This window comes from Pseudorca crassidens, chromosome 1, assembly GCF_039906515.1.
Source record: "Pseudorca crassidens isolate mPseCra1 chromosome 1, mPseCra1.hap1, whole genome shotgun sequence".
Lineage (NCBI taxonomy): Eukaryota > Metazoa > Chordata > Mammalia > Artiodactyla > Delphinidae > Pseudorca > Pseudorca crassidens.
This window is the reverse complement of record NC_090296.1, coordinates 166,601,069-166,625,331: the sequence shown is the minus strand read 5'-3', so window position 1 is coordinate 166,625,331 and position 24,263 is coordinate 166,601,069.

Below are 24,263 nucleotides of genomic sequence, written 5' to 3'. Positions count from 1 at the left end.
GGGAAATTAAAATCAGTAAGACACAGCCACCCCAAAGTTTGGGACGGCTCTGTTTACAAGAACCTCATTTACGGTACAAGTTCAATATCACAGAAAGCGAAAAATGAATAAAGAATTTGCGGTACTTACGTACAATGCAATATCACTCAGCAATGAAATCTATATCTTCAGGCCCGTAGCAGCATACTGAGTGGATTCAGGTACGATGATTCTAAGTGAAATAAGTCACACAGAAAAAGACACATCATAAGATATCACTACTACACGGAATGTAAACTTGGCTACACAGAAACTGAATTACAAAACAAAACAGGGTCTCAAATGTAGAAAACAAACTTATGCTTGCTTAAGGGGAAAGGTGAGTTGGGGTGCTGCATAAAACCAGAGATTGAAATTAGCACAGATACCGTTCCATAAGCCAAATATGTAATAGACAAGAGCTAGTCTTTGCTCAACGAAGAGGACTCAATACCACATATTAAACGTCTAAGAATATACCTGACTAGTAAGAATCTTAAAATCTATGGATTTATATGTCTCCAAAAGAGAATCAAGCGTGTGTACAGTGGCAAAAGCGCAGCAGTGATACGATTGGTGAGGTTCGGTGAGCCAATGCAGAACCTTTGAAGTAATATTGCATGGTACCCATTCCATGGGTCTCAACTCTCCAGGTTTAAGGGATTCTTCCTTCAGCTAAAAGATGCATGTGGAACCCAGAGTATGATCCACCATGTGATCGGGAAACGTGTTCAAATGTGTCTCAGGTTTGGTCCCCTGGTACTCGGGTGCAACATTCCAGACGCTTTACTAAAACTCTCCCCACTTGGAGAGTCAGTGCCTTTAACCTCCTGTTTGGCCCAGTTTGCAATTTCTGCGGAAAATGAACAGGAATAGGGAGAACCAATGAGAGACTAGCTGGAGGTGTCTGGACGGGCAAATTTAACTCTCATTTCCCACCAGGAAGAGGAATTAACCAAAGGCTCAGCGTGCCATCCCGGAACCACACTAGGGCCTGAAGCAATGCTACGGTGTTGCAGCCAGCTCACAAGAAAGCGAGTTGAAGAAAGGAGCTCAGAGGCACTGTAATTCACAAACCTGCAGAGTTATAAATGACAGCTATCGTCCAAAAATATATTGAAGTAAGGCTGCCAAGAGGACTCGAAAGCGGGGCAGAATTGCAGGAATCCGATTTCAGGAGGTAGACTGGAATTGCATGTAAAGCATAGGAAAAGAGGCAGAACGTCCACAATGATGCACTTGGCCAAAAAGGGCATATGCGTTTTTTCCTGAATATATTCAGGAAAAAACGCATGCGCCCTATTTGGCCAACCAAGCAAGCTTGCAAAGGAAATCTGCACTACAATGAAGTCTCACTGCCCCCCAGTCAAAAGGGCCATCTGAAAAATGTGTAAAATCCAGAAAGGCAGGACAGGCCATGGAGAATTGGGAGCCCTGTTATGCTGATGGGCGGGATGTAAATTGCCAACAGCCACTCTGGAGAAGTGTATGGTGTTTCCTGAAACATCTAAAAAACAAAGCAACAGAGCCTAGGGCACTTCCACTTATGGTTCTATAGCTTAGGGAAATTAAAATCAAAAAGACACAGCCACCCCAAAGTTTGGTACGGCTCTGTTTACAAGAACCTCGTTTACGGTACAAGTTCAATATCACAGAAAGTGAAAAATGGATAAAGAAGTTGTGGTACTTACGTACAATGCAATATCACTCAGCAATGAAATGTATATCATCAGGCCCGTAGCAGCATAATGAGTGGATTCAGGTACGATGATTCTAAGTGAAATAAGTCACACAGAAAAAGAAACATCATAAGATATCACTACTACATGGAATGTAAACTTGGCTACCCAGGAACTGAATTACAAAACAGAACAGGGTCTCAAATGTAGAAAACCAACTTATGCTTGCTTAAGGGGAAAGGTGAGTTGGGGTACTGCATAAAACCAGAGATTGAAATTAGCACAGATACCGTTCCATAAGCCAAATATGTAATAGACAAGAGCTACTCCTTGCTCAACGAAGTGGACTCTACATCCCATATTAAACGCCTAAGAATATACCTGACTAGTAAGAATCTTAAATCCTATGGATTTATATGTCTCCAAAAGAGAATCAAGCGTGTGTACAGCGTCATAAACGCAGCAGTGATAGGATTGGTGAGGTTCAGTGAGCAAATGCAGACCCTTTGAATTCATATTGCATGATACTCATTCCATGGGTCTCAACTCTCCAGGTTTAAGGGATTCTTCCTTCAGCTAAAACATGCATGTGGAACCCAGAGTATGATCCACCGTGTGATCGGGAAACGTGTTCAAATGTGTCTCAGTTTTCGTCCCCTGGTACTCGGGTGCAACATTCCAGTCGCTTTACTAAAACTCTCTGCACTTGGAGAGTCAGTGCCTTTAACCTCCTGTTTGGCCCAGTTTGCCATTTCTGCGGAAAATGAACAGGAATAGGGAGAACCAATGAGAGACTAGCTGGAGGTGTCTGGACGGGCAAATTTAACTCTCATTTCCCACCAGGAAGAGGAATTAACCAAAGGCTCAGCGTGCCATGCCGGAACCACACTAGGGCCTGAAGCAATCCTGCGGTGTTGCGGCCAGCTCACAAGAAAGCGAGTTGAAGAAAGGAGCACAGGGGCACTATAATTCACAAACCTGCAGAGTTAAAAATGACAGCTATCGTCCAAAAATATATTGAAGTAAGGCTGCCAAGAGGACTTGAAAGCGGGGCAGAATTGCAGGAAACCGATTTCAGGAGGTAGACTGGAATTGCATGTAAAGCATAGGAAAAGAGGCAGAACGTCCACAATGATGCACTTGGCCAAAAAGGGCGTATGCGTTTTTTCCTGATTATATTCAGGAAAAAACGCATATGCCATTTTTGGCCAACCAAGCAAGCTTGCAAAGGAAATCTGCACTACAATGAAGTCTCACTGCTCCCCAGTCAAAAGGGCCATCTGAAAAATGTATAAAATCCAGAAAGGCAGGACAGGCCATGGAGAACTGGGAGCCTTGTTATGCTGATGGGCGGGATGTAAATTGCCAACAGCCACTCTGGAGAAGTGTATGGTGTTTCCTGAAACATCTACAAAACAAAGGAACAGAGCCTAGGGCACTTCCACTTACGGTCCTATAGATTAGGTAAATTAAAATCAAAAAGACACAGCCACCCCAAAGTTTGCGACGGCTCTGTTTACAAGAACCTCGTTTATGGTACAAGTTCAATATCACAGAAAGCGAAAAATGGATAAAGAAGTTGTGGTACTTACGTACAATGCAATATCACTCAGCAATGAAATCTATGTCATCAGGCCCGTAGCAGCATAATGAGTGGATTCAGGTACGATGATTCTAAGTGAAATAAGTCACACAGAAAAAGAAACATCATAAGATATCACTAATACACGGAATGTAAACTTGGCTACACAGGAACTGAATTACAAAACAGAACAGGGTCTCAAATGTAGAAAACCAACTTATGCTTGCTTAAGGGGAAAGGTGAGTTGGGGTGCTGCATAAAACCAGAGATTGAAATTAGCACAGATACCATTCCATAAGCCAAATATGCAATAGACAAGAGCTACTCCTTGCTCAACGAAGAGGACTCAACACCCCATATTAAACGTCTAAGAATATACCTGACTAGTAAGAATCTTAAAACCTATGGATTTATATGTCTCCGAAAGAGAATCAAGCGTGTGTATAGTGGCATAAGCGCAGCAGTGATAGGATTGGTGAGGTTCGGTGAGCCAATGCAGAACCTTTGAAGTCATATTGAATGGTAACCATTCCATGGGTCTCAACTCTCCAGGTTTAAGGGATTCTTCCTTCAGCTAAAACATGCATGTGGAACCCAGAGTATGATCCACCGTGTGATCGGGAAACGTGTTCAAATGTGTCTCAGGTTTCGTCCCCTGGTACTCGGGTGCAACATTCCAGACGCTTTACTAACACTCTCCCCACTTGGAGAGTCAGTGCCTTTAACCTCCTGTTTAGCCCAGTTTGCAATTTTTGCGGAAAATGAACAGGAATAGGGAGAACCAATGAGAGACTAGCTGGAGGTGTCTGGACGGGCAAATTTAACTCTCATTTCCCACCAGGAAGAGGAATTAACCAAAGGCTCAGCATGCCATGCCGGAACGACACTAGGGCCTGAAGCAATCCTGCGGTGTTGCGGCCAGCTCACAAGAAAGCGAGTTGAAGAAAGGAGCTCAGGGGCACTGTAATTCACAAACCTGCAGAGTTATAAATGACAGCTATCGTCCAAAAATATATTGAAGTAAGGCTGCCAAGAGGACTTGAAAGCGGGGCAGAATTGCAGGAAACCGATTTCAGGAGGTAGACTGGAATTGCATGTAAAGCATAGGAAAAGAGGCAGAACGTCCACAATGATGCACTTGGCCAAAAAGGGCGTATGCGTTTTTTCCTGAATATATTCAGGAAAAAACGCATACGCCCTTTTTGGCCAACCAAGCAAGCTTGCAAAGGAAATCTGCACTACCATGAAGTCTCACTGCCCCCCGGTCAAAAGGGCCATCTGAAAAAAGTGTAAAATCCAGAAAGGCAGGACAGGCCATGGAGAACTGGGAGCCTTGTTATGCTGATGGGCGGGATGTAAATTGCCAACAGCCACTCTGGAGAAGTGTATGGTGTTTCCTGAAACATCTAAAAAACAAAGCAACAGAGCCTAGGGCACTTCCACTTATGGTCCTATAGCTTAGGGAAATTAAAATCAAAAAGACACAGCCACCCCAAAGTTTGGGACGGCTCTGTTTACAAGAACCTCATTTACAGTACAAATTCAATATCACAGAAGGTGAAAAATGGATAAAGAATTTGTGGTACTTACGTACAATGCAATATCACTCAGCAATGAAATCTATATCATCAGGCCCGTAGCAGCATAATGAGTGGATTCAGGTACGATGATTCTAAGTGAGATAAGTCACACAGAAAAAGAAACATCATAAGATATCACTACTACACGGAATGTAAACTTGGCTACACAGAAACTGAATTACAAAACAGAACACGGTCTCAAATGTAGAAAACCAACTTATGCTTGCTTAAGGGGAAAGGTGAGTTGGGGTTCTGCATAAAACCAGAGATTGAAATTAGCACAGATACCATTCCATAAGCCAAATATGTAATAGACAAGAGCTACTCCTTGCTCAACGAAGTGGACTCTACACCCCATATTAATCGCCTAAGAATATACCTGACTAGTAATAATCTTAAAACCTATGGATTTATATGTCTCCGAAAGAGAATCAAGGGTGTGTACAGTGGCATAAGCGCAGCAGTGATAGGATTGGTGAGGTTCGGTGAGCCAATGCAGAACCTTTGAAGTCATATTGCATGGTACCCATTCCATGGGTCTCAACTCTCCAGGTTTAAGGGATTCTTCCTTCAGCTAAAACATGCATGTGGAACCCAGAGTATGATCCACCGTGTGATCGGGAAACGTGTTCAAATGTGTCTCAGGTTTTGTCCCCTGGTACTCGGGTGCAACATTCCAGACGCTTTACTAACACTCTCCCCACTTGGAGAGTCAGTGCCTTTAACCTCCTGTTTGGCCCAGTTTGCAATATTTGCGGAAAATGAACAGGAATAGGGAGAACCAGTGAGAGACTAGCTGGAGGTGTCTGGACGGGCAAATTTAACTCTCATTTCCCACCAGGAAGAGGAATTAACCAAAGGCTCAGCGTGCCATGCCGGAACGACACTAGGGCCTGAAGCAATCCTGCGGTGTTGCGGCCAGCTCACAAGAAAGCGAGTTGAAGAAAGGAGCTCAGGGGCACTGTAATTCACAAACCTGCAGAGTTATAAATGACAGCTATCGTCCAAAAATATATTGAAGTAAGGCTGCCAAGAGGACTTGAAAGCGGGGCAGAATTGCAGGAAACCGATTTCAGGAGGTAGACTGGAATTGCATGTAAAGCATAGGAAAAGAGGCAGAACGTCCACAATGATGCACTTGGCCAAAAAGGGCGTATGCGTTTTTTCCTGAATATATTCAGGAAAAAACGCATACGCCCTTTTTGGCCAACCAAGCAAGCTTGCAAAGGAAATCTGCAGTACAATGAAGTCTCACTGCCCCCCGGTCAAAAGGGCCATCTGAAAAAAGTGTAAAAACCAGAAAGGCAGGACAGGCCATGGAGAACTGGGAGCCTTGTTATGCTGATGGGCGGGATGTAAATTGCCAACAGCCACTCTGGAGAAGTGTATGGTGTTTCCTGAAACATCTAAAAAACAAAGCAACAGAGCCTAGGGCACTTCCACTTATGGTCCTATAGCTTAGGGAAATTAAAATCAAAAAGACACAGCCACCCCAAAGTTTGGGACGGCTCTGTTTACAAGAACCTCATTTACAGTACAAATTCAATATCACAGAAGGTGAAAAATGGATAAAGAATTTGTGGTACTTACGTACAATGCAATATCACTCAGCAATGAAATCTATATCATCAGGCCCGTAGCAGCATAATGAGTGGATTCAGGTACGATGATTCTAAGTGAGATAAGTCACACAGAAAAAGAAACATCATAAGATATCACTACTACACGGAATGTAAACTTGGCTACACAGAAACTGAATTACAAAACAGAACACGGTCTCAAATGTAGAAAACCAACTTATGCTTGCTTAAGGGGAAAGGTGAGTTGGGGTTCTGCATAAAACCAGAGATTGAAATTAGCACAGATACCATTCCATAAGCCAAATATGTAATAGACAAGAGCTACTCCTTGCTCAACGAAGTGGACTCTACACCCCATATTAATCGCCTAAGAATATACCTGACTAGTAATAATCTTAAAACCTATGGATTTATATGTCTCCAAAAGAGAATCAAGGGTGTGTACAGCAGCATAAACGCAGCAGTGATAGGATTGTTGAGGTTTGATGAGCAAATGCAGACCCTTTGAAGTCATATTGCATGCCAGCCATTCCATGGGTCTCAACTCTCCAGGTTTAAGGGATTCTTCCTTCAGCTAAAACATGCATGTGGAACCCAGAGTATGATCCACCGTGTGATCGGGAAACGTGTTCAAATGTGTCTCAGATTTTCTCCGCTGGTACTCGGGTGCAACATTCCAGACGCTTTACTAAAACTCTCCCCACTTGGAGAGTCAGTGCCTTTAACCTCCTGTTTGGCCCAGTTTGCAATTTCTGCGGAAAATGAACAGGAATAGGGAGAACAAATGAGAGACTAGCTGGAGGTGTCTGGATTGGCAAATTTAACTCTCATTTCCCACCAGGAAGAGGAATTAACCAAAGGCTCAGCGTGCCATGCCGGAACGACACTAGGGCCTGAAGCAATCCTGCGGTGTTGCGGCCAGCTCACAAGAAAGCGAGTTGAAGAAAGGAGCTCAGCGGCACTGTAATTCACAAACCTGCAGAGTTATAAATGACAGCTATCGTCCAAAAATATATTGAAGTAAGGCTGCCAAGAGGACTTGAAAGCGGGGCAGAATTGCAGGAAACCGATTTCAGGAGGTAGACTGGAATTGCATGTAAAGCATAGGAAAAGAGGCAGAACGTCCACAATGATGCACTTGGCCAAAAAGGGCATATGCGTTTTTTCCTGAATATATTCAGGAAAAAACGCATACGCCCTTTTTGGCCAACCAAGCAAGCTTGCAAAGGAAATCTGCACTACCATGAAGTCTCACTGCCCCCCAGTCAAAAGGGCCATCTGAAAAAAGTGTAAAATCCAGAAAGGCCGGACAGGCCATGGAGAACTGGGAGCCTTGTTATGCTGATGGGCGGGATGTAAATTGTCAACAGCCACTCTGGAGAAGTGTATGGTGTTTCCTGAAACATCTAAAAAACAAAGCAACAGAGCCTAGGGCACTTCCACTTATGGTCCTATAGCTTAGGGAAATTAAAATCAAAAAGACACAGCCACCCCAAAGTTTGGGACGGCTCTGTTTACAAGAACCTCATTTACAGTACAAATTCAATATCACAGAAGGTGAAAAATGGATAAAGAATTTGTGGTACTTACGTACAATGCAATATCACTCAGCAATGAAATCTATATCATCAGGCCCGTAGCAGCATAATGAGTGGATTCAGGTACGATGATTCTAAGTGAGATAAGTCACACAGAAAAAGAAACATCATAAGATATCACTACTACACGGAATGTAAACTTGGCTACACAGAAACTGAATTACAAAACAGAACACGGTCTCAAATGTAGAAAACCAACTTATGCTTGCTTAAGGGGAAAGGTGAGTTGGGGTTCTGCATAAAACCAGAGATTGAAATTAGCACAGATACCATTCCATAAGCCAAATATGTAATAGACAAGAGCTACTCCTTGCTCAACGAAGTGGACTCTACACCCCATATTAATCGCCTAAAAATATACCTGACTAGTAATAATCTTAAAACCTATGGATTTATATGTCTCCGAAAGAGAATCAAGGGTGTGTACAGTGGCATAAGCGCAGCAGTGATAGGATTGGTGAGGTTCGGTGAGCCAATGCAGAACCTTTGAAGTCATATTGCATGGTACCCATTCCATGGGTCTCAACTCTCCAGGTTTAAGGGATTCTTCCTTCAGCTAAAACATGCATGTGGAACCCAGAGTATGATCCACCGTGTGATCGGGAAACGTGTTCAAATGTGTCTCAGGTTTTGTCCCCTGGTACTCGGGTGCAACATTCCAGACGCTTTACTAACACTCTCCCCACTTGGAGAGTCAGTGCCTTTAACCTCCTGTTTGGCCCAGTTTGCAATATTTGCGGAAAATGAACAGGAATAGGGAGAACCAGTGAGAGACTAGCTGGAGGTGTCTGGACGGGCAAATTTAACTCTCATTTCCCACCAGGAAGAGGAATTAACCAAAGGCTCAGCGTGCCATGCCGGAACGACACTAGGGCCTGAAGCAATCCTGCGGTGTTGCGGCCAGCTCACAAGAAAGCGAGTTGAAGAAAGGAGCTCAGGGGCACTGTAATTCACAAACCTGCAGAGTTATAAATGACAGCTATCGTCCAAAAATATATTGAAGTAAGGCTGCCAAGAGGACTTGAAAGCGGGGCAGAATTGCAGGAAACCGATTTCAGGAGGTAGACTGGAATTGCATGTAAAGCATAGGAAAAGAGGCAGAACGTCCACAATGATGCACTTGGCCAAAAAGGGCGTATGCGTTTTTTCCTGAATATATTCAGGAAAAAACGCATACGCCCTTTTTGGCCAACCAAGCAAGCTTGCAAAGGAAATCTGCAGTACAATGAAGTCTCACTGCCCCCCGGTCAAAAGGGCCATCTGAAAAAAGTGTAAAAACCAGAAAGGCAGGACAGGCCATGGAGAACTGGGAGCCTTGTTATGCTGATGGGCGGGATGTAAATTGCCAACAGCCACTCTGGAGAAGTGTATGGTGTTTCCTGAAACATCTAAAAAACAAAGCAACAGAGCCTAGGGCACTTCCACTTATGGTCCTATAGCTTAGGGAAATTAAAATCAAAAAGACACAGCCACCCCAAAGTTTGGGACGGCTCTGTTTACAAGAACCTCATTTACAGTACAAATTCAATATCACAGAAGGTGAAAAATGGATAAAGAATTTGTGGTACTTACGTACAATGCAATATCACTCAGCAATGAAATCTATATCATCAGGCCCGTAGCAGCATAATGAGTGGATTCAGGTACGATGATTCTAAGTGAGATAAGTCACACAGAAAAAGAAACATCATAAGATATCACTACTACACGGAATGTAAACTTGGCTACACAGAAACTGAATTACAAAACAGAACACGGTCTCAAATGTAGAAAACCAACTTATGCTTGCTTAAGGGGAAAGGTGAGTTGGGGTTCTGCATAAAACCAGAGATTGAAATTAGCACAGATACCATTCCATAAGCCAAATATGTAATAGACAAGAGCTACTCCTTGCTCAACGAAGTGGACTCTACACCCCATATTAATCGCCTAAGAATATACCTGACTAGTAATAATCTTAAAACCTATGGATTTATATGTCTCCAAAAGAGAATCAAGGGTGTGTACAGCAGCATAAACGCAGCAGTGATAGGATTGGTGAGGTTTGATGAGCAAATGCAGACCCTTTGAAGTCATATTGCATGCCAGCCATTCCATGGGTCTCAACTCTCCAGGTTTAAGGGATTCTTCCTTCAGCTAAAACATGCATGTGGAACCCAGAGTATGATCCACCGTGTGATCGGGAAACGTGTTCAAATGTGTCTCAGATTTTCTCCGCTGGTACTCGGGTGCAACATTCCAGACGCTTTACTAAAACTCTCCCCACTTGGAGAGTCAGTGCCTTTAACCTCCTGTTTGGCCCAGTTTGCAATTTCTGCGGAAAATGAACAGGAATAGGGAGAACAAATGAGAGACTAGCTGGAGGTGTCTGGATTGGCAAATTTAACTCTCATTTCCCACCAGGAAGAGGAATTAACCAAAGGCTCAGCGTGCCATGCCGGAACGACACTAGGGCCTGAAGCAATCCTGCGGTGTTGCGGCCAGCTCACAAGAAAGCGAGTTGAAGAAAGGAGCTCAGCGGCACTGTAATTCACAAACCTGCAGAGTTATAAATGACAGCTATCGTCCAAAAATATATTGAAGTAAGGCTGCCAAGAGGACTTGAAAGCGGGGCAGAATTGCAGGAAACCGATTTCAGGAGGTAGACTGGAATTGCATGTAAAGCATAGGAAAAGAGGCAGAACGTCCACAATGATGCACTTGGCCAAAAAGGGCATATGCGTTTTTTCCTGAATATATTCAGGAAAAAACGCATACGCCCTTTTTGGCCAACCAAGCAAGCTTGCAAAGGAAATCTGCACTACCATGAAGTCTCACTGCCCCCCAGTCAAAAGGGCCATCTGAAAAAAGTGTAAAATCCAGAAAGGCCGGACAGGCCATGGAGAACTGGGAGCCTTGTTATGCTGATGGGCGGGATGTAAATTGTCAACAGCCACTCTGGAGAAGTGTATGGTGTTTCCTGAAACATCTAAAAAACAAAGCAACAGAGCCTAGGGCACTTCCACTTATGGTCCTATAGCTTAGGGAAATTAAAATCAAAAAGACACAGCCACCCCAAAGTTTGGGACGGCTCTGTTTACAAGAACCTCATTTACAGTACAAATTCAATATCACAGAAGGTGAAAAATGGATAAAGAATTTGTGGTACTTACGTACAATGCAATATCACTCAGCAATGAAATCTATATCATCAGGCCCGTAGCAGCATAATGAGTGGATTCAGGTACGATGATTCTAAGTGAGATAAGTCACACAGAAAAAGAAACATCATAAGATATCACTACTACACGGAATGTAAACTTGGCTACACAGAAACTGAATTACAAAACAGAACACGGTCTCAAATGTAGAAAACCAACTTATGCTTGCTTAAGGGGAAAGGTGAGTTGGGGTTCTGCATAAAACCAGAGATTGAAATTAGCACAGATACCATTCCATAAGCCAAATATGTAATAGACAAGAGCTACTCCTTGCTCAACGAAGTGGACTCTACACCCCATATTAATCGCCTAAAAATATACCTGACTAGTAATAATCTTAAAACCTATGGATTTATATGTCTCCGAAAGAGAATCAAGGGTGTGTACAGTGGCATAAGCGCAGCAGTGATAGGATTGGTGAGGTTCGGTGAGCCAATGCAGAACCTTTGAAGTCATATTGCATGGTACCCATTCCATGGGTCTCAACTCTCCAGGTTTAAGGGATTCTTCCTTCAGCTAAAACATGCATGTGGAACCCAGAGTATGATCCACCATGTGATCGGGAAACGTGTTCAAATGTGTCTCAGGTTTTGTCCCCTGGTACTCGGGTGCAACATTCCAGACGCTTTACTAACACTCTCCCCACTTGGAGAGTCAGTGCCTTTAACCTCCTTTTTGGCCCAGTTTGCAATATTTGCGGAAAATGAACAGGAATAGGGAGAACCAGTGAGAGACTAGCTGGAGGTGTCTGGACGGGCAAATTTAACTCTCATTTCCCACCAGGAAGAGGAATTAACCAAAGGCTCAGCGTGCCATGCCGGAACGACACTAGGGCCTGAAGCAATCCTGCGGTGTTGCGGCCAGCTCACAAGAAAGCGAGTTGAAGAAAGGAGCTCAGGGGCACTGTAATTCACAAACCTGCAGAGTTATAAATGACAGCTATCGTCCAAAAATATATTGAAGTAAGGCTGCCAAGAGGACTTGAAAGCGGGGCAGAATTGCAGGAAACCGATTTCAGGAGGTAGACTGGAATTGCATGTAAAGCATAGGAAAAGAGGCAGAACGTCCACAATGATGCACTTGGCCAAAAAGGGCGTATGCGTTTTTTCCTGAATATATTCAGGAAAAAACGCATACGCCCTTTTTGGCCAACCAAGCAAGCTTGCAAAGGAAATCTGCACTACCATGAAGTCTCACTGCCCCCCAGTCAAAAGGGCCATCTGAAAAAAGTTTAAAATCCAGAAAGCCCGGACAGGCCATGGAGAACTGGGAGCCTTGTTATGCTGATGGGCGGGATGTAAATTGCCAACAGCCACTCTGGAGAAGTGTATGGTGTTTCCTGAAACATCTAAAAAACAAAGCAACAGAGCCTAGGGCACTTCCACTTATGGTCCTATAGCTTAGGGAAATTAAAATCAAAAAGACACAGCCACCCCAAAGTTTGGGACGGCTCTGTTTACAAGAACCTCATTTACAGTACAAATTCAATATCACAGAAGGTGAAAAATGGATAAAGAATTTGTGGTACTTACGTACAATGCAATATCACTCAGCAATGAAATCTATATCATCAGGCCCGTAGCAGCATAATGAGTGGATTCAGGTACGATGATTCTAAGTGAGATAAGTCACACAGAAAAAGAAACATCATAAGATATCACTACTACACGGAATGAAAACTTGGCTACACAGAAACTGAATTACAAAACAGAACACGGTCTCAAATGTAGAAAACCAACTTATGCTTGCTTAAGGGGAAAGGTGAGTTGGGGTTCTGCATAAAACCAGAGATTGAAATTAGCACAGATACCATTCCATAAGCCAAATATGTAATAGATAAGAGCTACTCCTTGCTCAACGAAGTGGACTCTACACCCCATATTAATCGCCTAAGAATATACCTGACTAGTAATAATCTTAAAACCTATGGATTTATATGTCTCCAAAAGAGAATCAAGCATGTGTACAGCGGCATAAACGCAGCAGTGATAGGATTGGTGAGGTTTGATGAGCAAATGCAGACCCTTTGAAGTCATATTGCATGCTAGCCATTCCATGGGTCTCAACTCTCCAGGTTTAAGGGATTCTTCCTTCAGCTAAAACATGCATGTGGAACCCAGAGTATGATCCACCGTGTGATTGGGAAACGTGTTCAAATGTGTCTCAGATTTTCTCCGCTGGTACTTGGGTGCAACATTCCAGACGCTTTACTAAAACTCTCCCCACTTGGAGAGTCAGTGCCTTTAACCTCCTGTTTGGCCCAGTTTGCAATTTCTGCGGAAAATGAACAGGAATAGGGAGAACCAATGAGAGACTAGCTGGAGGTGTCTGGATGGGCAAATGTAACTCTCATTTCCCACCAGGAAGAGGAATTAACCAAAGGCTCAGCGTGCCATGCCGGAACCACACTAGGGCCTGAAGCAATCCTGCGGTGTTGCGGCCAGCTCACAAGAAAGCGAGTTGAAGAAAGGAGCTCAGGGGCACTGTAATTCACAAACCTGCAGAGTTATAAATGACAGCTATCGTCCAAAAATATATTGAAGTAAGGCTGCCAAGAGGACTTGAAAGCGGGGCAGAATTGCAGGAAACCGATTTCAGGAGGTAGACTGGAATTGCATGTAAAGCATAGGAAAAGAGGCAGAACGTCCACAATGATGCACTTGGCCAAAAAGGGCGTATGCGTTTTTTCCTGAATATATTCAGGAAAAAACGCATACGCCCTTTTTGGCCAACCAAGCAAGCTTGCAAAGGAAATCTGCACTACAATGAAGTCTCACTGCCCCCCGGTCAAAAGGGCCATCTGAAAAAAGTGTAAAATCCAGAAAGGCAGGACAGGCCATGGAGAACTGGGAGCCTTGTTATGCTGATGGGCGGGATGTAAATTGCCAACAGCCACTCTGGAGAAGTGTATGGTGTTTCCTGAAACATCTAAAAAACAAAGCAACAGAGCCTAGGGCACTTCCACTTATGGTCCTATAGCTTAGGGAAATTAAAATCAAAAAGACACAGCCACCCCAAAGTATGGGACGGCTCTGTTTACAAGAACCTCGTTTACGGTACAAGTTCAATATCGCAGAAAGTGAAAAATGGATAAAGAAGTTGTGGTACTTACGTACAATGCAATATCACTCAGGAATGAAATCTATGTCATCAGGCCCGTAGCAGCATAATGAGTGGATTCAGGTACGATGATTCTAAGTGAGATAAGTCACACAGAAAAAGAAACATCATAAGATATCACTAATACATGGAATGTAAACTTGGCTACACAGGAACTGAATTACAAAACAGAACAGGATCTCAAATGTAGAAAACCAACTTATGCTTGCTTAAGGGGAAAGGTGAGTTGGGGTGCTGCATAAAACCAGAGATTGAAATTAGCACAGATACCGTTCCATAAGCCAAATAGGTAATAGACAAGAGCTACTCCTTGCTCAACGAAGTGGACTCAACACCACATATTAAATGCCTAAGAATATACCTGACTAGTAAGAATCTTAAAACCTATGGATTTATATGTCTCCGAAAGAGAATCAAGCGTGTGTACAGCGGCATGAATGCAGCAGTGATAGGATTGGTGAGGTTCGGTGAGCAAATGCAGACCCTTTGAAGTCATATTGCATGGTACCCATTCCATGGGTCTCAACTCTCCAGGTTTAAGGGATTCTTCCTTCAGCTAAAACAAGCATGTGGAACCCAGAGTATGATCCACCGTGTGATCGGGAAACGTGTTCAAATGTGTCTCAGGTTTTGTCCCCTGGTACTCGGGTGCAACATTCCAGACGCTTTACTAACACTCTCCCCACTTGGAGAGTCAGTGCCTTTAACCTCCTTTTTGGCCCAGTTTGCAATATTTGCGGAAGATGAACAGGAATAGGGAGAACCAGTGAGAGACTAGCTGGAGGTGTCTGGACGGGCAAATTTAACTCTCATTTCCCACCAGGAAGAGGAATTAACCAAAGGCTCAGCGTGCCATGCCGGAACGACACTAGGGCCTGAAGCAATCCTGCGGTGTTGCGGCCAGCTCACAAGAAAGCGAGTTGAAGAAAGGAGCTCAGGGGCACTGTAATTCACAAACCTGCAGAGTTATAAATGACAGCTATCGTCCAAAAATATATTGAAGTAAGGCTGCCAAGAGGACTTGAAAGCGGGGCAGAATTGCAGGAAACCGATTTCAGGAGGTAGACTGGAATTGCATGTAAAGCATAGTAAAAGAGGCAGAACGTCCACAATGATGCACTTGGCCAAAAAGGGCGTATGCGTTTTTTCCTGAATATATTCAGGAAAAAACGCATACGCACTTTTTGGCCAACCAAGCAAGCTTGCAAAGGAAATCTGCACTACAATGAAGTCTCACTGCCCCCCAGTCAAAAGGGCCATCTGAAAAAAGTTTAAAATCCAGAAAGCCCGGACAGGCCATGGAGAACTGGGAGCCTTGTTATGCTGATCGGCGGGATGTAAATTGCCAACAGCCACTCTGGAGAAGTGTATGGTGTTTCCTGAAACATCTAAAAAACAAAGCAACAGAGCCTAGGGCACTTCCACTTATGGTCCTATAGCTTAGGGAAATTAAAATCAAAAAGACACAGCCACCCCAAAGTTTGGGACGGCTCTGTTTACAAGAACCTCATTTACAGTACAAATTCAATATCACAGAAGGTGAAAAATGGATAAAGAATTTGTGGTACTTACGTACAATGCAATATCACTCAGCAATGAAATCTATATCATCAGGCCCGTAGCAGCATAATGAGTGGATTCAGGTACGATGATTCTAAGTGAGATAAGTCACACAGAAAAAGAAACATCATAAGATATCACTACTACACGGAATGAAAACTTGGCTACACAGAAACTGAATTACAAAACAGAACACGGTCTCAAATGTAGAAAACCAACTTATGCTTGCTTAAGGGGAAAGGTGAGTTGGGGTTCTGCATAAAACCAGAGATTGAAATTAGCACAGATACCATTCCATAAGCCAAATATGTAATAGATAAGAGCTACTCCTTGCTCAACGAAGTGGACTCTACACCCCATATTAATCGCCTAAGAATATACCTGACTAGTAATAATCTTAAAACCTATGGATTTATATGTCTCCAAAAGAGAATCAAGCATGTGTACAGCGGCATAAACGCAGCAGTGATAGGATTGGTGAGGTTTGATGAGCAAATGCAGACCCTTTGAAGTCATATTGCATGCTAGCCATTCCATGGGTCTCAACTCTCCAGGTTTAAGGGATTCTTCCTTCAGCTAAAACATGCATGTGGAACCCAGAGTATGATCCACCGTGTGATTGGGAAACGTGTTCAAATGTGTCTCAGATTTTCTCCGCTGGTACTTGGGTGCAACATTCCAGACGCTTTACTAAAACTCTCCCCACTTGGAGAGTCAGTGCCTTTAACCTCCTGTTTGGCCCAGTTTGCAATTTCTGCGGAAAATGAACAGGAATAGGGAGAACCAATGAGAGACTAGCTGGAGGTGTCTGGATGGGCAAATTTAACTCTCATTAGCCACCAGGAAGAGGAATTAACCAAAGGCTCAGCGTGCCATGCCGGAACCACACTAGGGCCTGAAGCAATCCTGCGGTGTTGCGGCCAGCTCACAAGAAAGCGAGTTGAAGAAAGGAGCTCAGGGGCACTGTAATTCACAAACCTGCAGAGTTAAAAATGACAGCTATCGTCCAAAAATATATTGAAGTAAGGCTGCCAAGAGGACTTGAAAGCGGGGCAGAATTGCAGGAAACCGATTTCAGGAGGTAGACTGGAATTGCATGTAAAGCATAGGAAAAGAGGCAGAACGTCCACAATGATGCACTTGGCCAAAAAGGGCGTATGCGTTTTTTCCTGAATATATTCAGGAAAAAACGCATACGCCCTTTTTGGCCAACCAAGCAAGCTTGCAAAGGAAATCTGCACTACAATGAAGTCTCACTGCCCCCCAGTCAAAAGGGCCATCTGAAAAAAGTGTAAAATCCAGAAAGGCAGGACAGGCCATGGAGAACTGGGAGCCTTGTTATGCTGATGGGCGGGATGTAAATTGCCAACAGCCACTCTGGAGAAGTGTATGGTGTTTCCTGAAACATCTAAAAAACAAAGCAACAGAGCCTAGGGCACTTCCACTTATGGTCCTATAGCTTAGGGAAATTAAAATCAAAAAGACACAGCCACCCCAAAGTATGGGACGGCTCTGTTTACAAGAACCTCGTTTACGGTACAAGTTCAATATCGCAGAAAGTGAAAAATGGATAAAGAAGTTGTGGTACTTACGTACAATGCAATATCACTCAGGAATGAAATCTATGTCATCAGGCCCGTAGCAGCATAATGAGTGGATTCAGGTACGATGATTCTAAGTGAGATAAGTCACACAGAAAAAGAAACATCATAAGATATCACTAATACATGGAATGTAAACTTGGCTACACAGGAACTGAATTACAAAACAGAACAGGATCTCAAATGTAGAAAACCAACTTATGCTTGCTTAAGGGGAAAGGTGAGTTGGGGTGCTGCATAAAACCAGAGATTGAAATTAGCACAGATACTGTTCCATAAGCCAAATAGGTAATAGACAAGAGCTACTCCTTGCTCAACGAAGTGGACTCAACACCACATATTAAATGCCTAAGAATATACCTGACTAGTAAGAATCTTAAAACCTATGGATTTATATGTCTCCGAAAGAGAATCAAGCGTGTGTACAGCGGCATGAATGCAGCAGTGATAGGATTGGTGAGGTTCGGTGAGCAAATGCAGACCCTTTGAAGTCATATTGCATGGTACCCATTCCATGGGTCTCAACTCTCCAGGTTTAAGGGATTCTTCCTTCACCTAAAACATGCATGTGGAACCCAGAGTATGATCCACCGTGTGATCGGGAAACGTGTTCAAATGTGTCAGATTTCGTCCCCTGGTACTCGGGTGCAACATTCCAGACGCTTTACTAACAATCTCCTCACTTGGAGAGTCAGTGCCTTTAACCTCCTGTTTGGCCCAGTTTGCAATTTCTGCGGAAAATGAACAGGAATAGGGAGAACCAATAAGAGACTAGCTGGAGGTGTCTGGACGGGCAAATTTAACTCTCATTTCCCACCAGGAAGAGGAATTAACCAAAGGCTCAGCGTGCCATGCCGGAACCACACTAGGGCCTGAAGCAATCCTGCGGTGTTGCGGCCAGCTCACAAGAAAGCGAGTTGAAGAAAGGAGCTCAGGGGCACTGTAATTCACAAACCTGCAGAGTTAAAAATGACAGCTATCGTCCAAAAATATATTGAAGTAAGGCTGCCAAGAGGACTTGAAAGCAGGGCAGAATTGCAGGAAACCGATTTCAGGAGGTAGACTGGAATTGCATGTAAAGCATAGGAAAAGAGGCAGAACGTCCACAATGATGCACTTGGCCAAAAAGGGCGTATGCGTTTTTTCCTGAATATATTCAGGAAAAAACGCATACGCCCTTTTTGGCCAACCAAGCAAGCTTGCAAAGGAAATCTGCACTACAATGAAGTCTCACTGCCCCCCGGTCAAAAGGGCCATCTGAAAAAAGTATAAAATCCAGAAAGGCAGGACAGGCCATGGAGAACTGGGAGCCTTGTTATGCTGATGGGCGGGATGTAAATTGCCAACAGCCACTCTGGAGAAGTGTATGGTGTTTCCTGAAACATCTAAAAAACAAAGCAACAGAGCCTAGGGCACTTCCACTTATGGTCCTATAGCTTAGGGAAATTAAAATCAAAAAGACACAGCCACCCCAAAGTTTGGGATGGCTCTGTTTACAAGAACCTCATTTACAGTACAAATTCAATATCACAGAAGGTGAAAAATGGATAAAGAATTTGTGGTACTTACGTACAATGCAATATCACTCAACAATGAAATCTATATCATCAGGCCCGTAGCAGCATAATGAGTGGATTCAGGTACGATGATTCTAAGTGAGATAAGTCACACAGAAAAAGAAACATCATAAGATATAACTACTACACGGAATGTAAACTTGGCTACACAGAAACTGAATTACAAAACAGAACACGGTCTCAAATGTAGAAAACCAACTTATGCTTGCTTAAGGGGAAAGGTGAGTTGGGGTTCTGCATAAAACCAGAGATTGAAATTAGCACAGATACCGTTCCATAAGCCAAATATGTAATAGACAAGAGCTACTCCTTGCTCAACGAAGTGGACTCTACACCCCATATTAATCGCCTAAGAATATACCTGACTAATAATAATCTTAAAACCTATGGATTTATATGTCTCCAAAAGAGAATCAAGCATGTGTACAGCGGCATAAACGCAGCAGTGATAGGATTGGTGAGGTTCGATGAGCAAATGCAGACCCTTTGAAGTCATATTGCATGGTAGCCATTCCATGGGTCTCAACTCTCCAGGTTTAAGGGATTCTTCCTTCAGCTAAAACATGCATGTGGAACCCAGAGCATGATCCACCATGTGATCGGGAAACGTGTTCAAATGTGTCTCAGTTTTTGTCCCCTGGTACTCGGGTGCAACATTCCAGACGCTTTAGTAAAACTCTCCCCACTTGGAGAGTCAGTGCCTTTAACCTCCTGTTTGGCCCAGTTTGCAATTTCTGCGGAAGATGAACAGGAATAGGGACAACCAATGAGAGACTAGCTGGAGGTGTCTGGATGGGCAAATTTAACTCTCATTAGCCACCAGGAAGAGGAATTAACCAAAGGCTCAGCGTGCCATGCCGGAACCACACTAGGGCCTGAAGCAATCCTGCGGTGTTGCGGCCAGCTCACAAGAAAGCGAGTTGAAGAAAGGAGCTCAGGGGCACTGTAATTCACAAACCTGCAGAGTTATAAATGACAGCTATCGTCCAAAAATATATTGAAGTAAGGCTGCCAAGAGGACTCAAAAGCGGGGCAGAATTGCAGGAATCCGATTTCAGGAGGTAGACTGGAATTGCATGTAAAGCATAGGAAAAGAGACAGAATGTCCACAATGATGCACTTGGCCAAAAAGGGCGTATGCGTTTTTTCCTGAATATATTCAGGAAAAAACCCATACGCCCTTTTTGGCCAACCAAGCAAGCTTGCAAAGGAAATCTGCACTACAATGAAGTCTCACTGCCCCCCAGTCAAAAGGGCCATCCGAAAAAAGTGTAAAATCCAGAAAGGCCGGACAGGCCATGGAGAACTGGGAGCCTTGTTATGCTGATGGGCGGGATGTAAATTGCCAACAGCCACTCTGGAGAAGTGTATGGTGTTTCCTGAAACATCTAAAAAACAAAGCAACAGAGCCTAGGGCACTTCCACTTATGGTCCTATAGCTTAGGGAAATTAAAATCAAAAAGACACAGCCACCCCAAAGTTTGGGCCGGCTCTGTTTACAAGAACCTCGTTTACGGTACAAGTTCAATATCACAGAAAGCGAAAAATGGATAAAGAAGTTGTGGTACTTACGTACAATGCAATATCACTCAGCAATGAAATCTATGTCATCAGGCCCATAGCAGCATAATGAGTGGATTCAGGTACGATGATTCTAAGTGAGATAAGTCACACAGAAAAAGAAACATCATAAGATATCACTAATACACGGAATGTAAACTTGGCTACACAGGAACTGAATTACAAAACAGAACAAGGTCGCAAATGTAGAAAACCAACTTATGCTTGCTTAAGGGGAAAGGTGAGTTGGGGTGCTGCATAAAACCAGAGATTGAAATTAGCACAGATACCGTTCCATAAGCCAAATATGTAATAGACAAGAGCTACTCCTTGCTTAACGAAGAGGACTCAATAACCCATATTAAACGTCTAAGAATATACCTGACTAGTAAGAATCTTAAAACCTATGGATTAATATGTCTCCAAAAGAGAATCAAGCATGTGTACAGTGGCATAAGTGCAGCAGTGATAGGATTGGTGAGGTTCGGTGAGCAAATGCAGAACCTTTGAAGTCATATTGCATGGTACCCATTCCATGGGTCTCAACTCTCCAGGTTTAAGGGATTCTTCCTTCAGCTAAAACATGCATGTGGAACCCAGAGTATGATCCACCGTGTGATCGGGATACGTGTTCAAATGTGTCTCAGGTTTCGTCCCCTGGTACTCGGGTGCAACATTCCAGACGCTTTACTAACACTCTCCCCACTTGGAGAGTCAGTGCCTTTAACCACCTGTTTGGCCCAGTTTACAATTTTTGCGGAAGATGATCAGGAATAGGGAGAACCAGTGAGAGACTAGCTGGAGGTGTCTGGACGGGCATATTTAACTCTCATTTCCCACCAGGAAGAGGAATTAACCAAAGGCTCAGCGTGCCATGCCGGAACGACACTAGGGCCTGAAGCAATCCTGCGGTGTTGCGGCCAGCTCACAAGAAAGCGAGTTGAAGAAAGGAGCTCAGAGGCACTGTAATTCACAAACCTGCAGAGTTATAAATGACAGCTATCATCCAAAAATATATTGAAGTAAGGCTGCCAAGAGGACTTGAAAGCGGGGCAGAATTGCAGGAAACCGATTTCAGGAGGTAGACTGGAATTGCATGTAAAGCATAGGAAAAGAGGCAGAACGTCCACAATGATGCACTTGGCCAAAAAGGGCGTATGCGTTTTTTCCTGAATATATTCAGGAAAAAACGCATACGCACTTTTTGGCCAACCAAGCAAGCTTGCAAAGGAAATCTGCACTACAATGAAGTCTCACTGCCCCCCGGTCAAAAGGGCCATCTGAAAAAAGTGTAAAATCCAGAAAGGCAGGACAGGCCATGGAGAACTGGGAGCCTTGTTATGCTGATGGGCGGGATGTAAATTGCCAACAGCCACTCTGGAGAAGTGTATGGTGTTTCCTGAAACATCTAAAAAACAAAGCAACAGAGCCTAGGGCACTTCCACTTATGGTCCTATAGCTTAGGGAAATTAAAATCAAAAAGACACAGCCACCCCAAAGTTTGGGACGGCTCTGTTTACAAGAACCTCGTTTACGGTACAAGTTCAATATCACAGAAAGCGAAAAATGGATAAAGAAGTGGTGGTACATACGTACAATGCAATATCACTCAGCAATGAAATCTATGTCATCAGGCCCGTAGCAGCATAATGAGTGGATTCAGGTACGATGATTCTAAGTGAGATAAGTCACACAGAAAAAGAAACATCATAAGATATCACTACTACACGGAATGTAAACTGGCTACACAGGAACTGAATTACAAAACAGAACAGGGTCTCAAATGTAGAAAACCAACTTATGCTTGCTTAAGGGGAAAGGTGAGTTGGGGTGCTGCATAAAACCTGAGATTGAAATTAGCACAGATACTGTTCCATAAGCCAAATATGTAATAGACAAGAGCTACTCCTTGCTCAACGAAGTGGACTCTACACCCCATATTAAACGCCTAAGAATATACCTGACTAGTAAGAATCTTAAAACCTATGGATTTATATGTCTCTGAAAGAGAATCAAGCGTGTGTACAGTGCATTAGCGCAGCAGTGATAGGATTGGTGAGGTTCGGTGAGCCAATGCAGACCCTTTGAAGTCATATTGCATGGTACCCATGCCAAGGGTCTCAACTCTCCAGGTTTAAGGGATTCTTCCTTCAGCTAAAACATGCATGTGGAACCCAGAGTATGATCCACCGTGTGATCGGGAAACGTGTTCAAATGTGTCTCAGGTTTCGTCCCCTGGTACTCGGGTGCAACATTCCAGACGCTTTACTAACACTCTCCCCACTTGGAGAGTCAGTGCCTTTAACCTCCTGTTTGGCCCAGTTTGCAAATTCTTTGAAAGTTGAACAGGAATAGGGAGAACCAATGAGAGACTAGCTGGAGGTGTCTGGACGGGCAAATTTAACTCTCATTTCCCACCAGGAAGAGGAATTAACCAAAGGCTCAGCGTGCCATGCCGGAACCACACTAGGGCCTGAAGCAATCCTGCGGTGTTGCGGCCAGCTCACAAGAAAGCGAGTTGAAGAAAGGAGCTTAGGGGCACTGTAATTCACAAACCTGCAGAGTTATAAATGACAGCTATCGTCCAAAAATATATTGAAGTAAGGCTGCCAAGAGGACTTGAAAGCGGGGCAGAATTGCAGGAAACCGATTTCAGGAGGTAGACTGGAATTGCATGTAAAGCATAGGAAAAGAGGCAGAACGTCCACAATGATGCACTTGGCCAAAAAGGGCGTATGTGTTTTTTCCTGAATATATTCAGGAAAAAACGCATACGCCCTTTTTGGCAAACCAAGCAAGCTTGCAATGGAAATCCGAACTACTATGAAGTGTCACTTCCCCCCAGTTTAAAGAGCCATCTGAAAAAAGTGGAAAATGCAGAAAGGCAAGACAGGCCATGGGGATAAAGGAACCTTGTTATGCTGATGGGCGGGATGTAAATTGCCAACAGCCACTCTGGAGAAGTGTATGGTGTTTCCTGATACATCTGAAAAACAAAGCAACAGAGTCTAGGGCATTTCCACTTATGGTCCTATAGCTTAGGGAAATTAAAATCAAAAAGACACAGCCACCCCAAAATTTGGGATGGCTCTGTTTACAGGAACCTCTTCTATGGTACAAGTTAAATATCCCAGAGAGCAAATAATTGATAAAGAAGTTGCGGTACTTAACGTACAACAGAATACCACTCAGCAATGAAATCTGTGTCACCAGGCCTGTACCCGCATAATGAGTGGATTGAGGCACGATGATTCTAAGTGAAATAAGTCACACAGATAAGGAAACATCATAAGGTATCACTAATACATGGAATGTAAACTTGGCTACACATGAACTGAATTACAAAACAGAACAGGGTCTCAAGTTTAGAAAACCAACTTATGCTTGCTTAAGGGGAAAGGTGAGTTGGGGTGCTGCATAAAACCAGAGTTTGAAATTAGCACAGATACCGTTCCATAAGCCAAATATGTAATAGACAAGACCTACCCCTTGCTCAACGAAATGGACTCAACAATGAGGTATCACCTCACACCTGTTAGAATGGGCATCATCTGAAAATCTACAAACAACAATTGCTGGAAAGTGTGTGGGGAAAAGGAAGCCTCTTC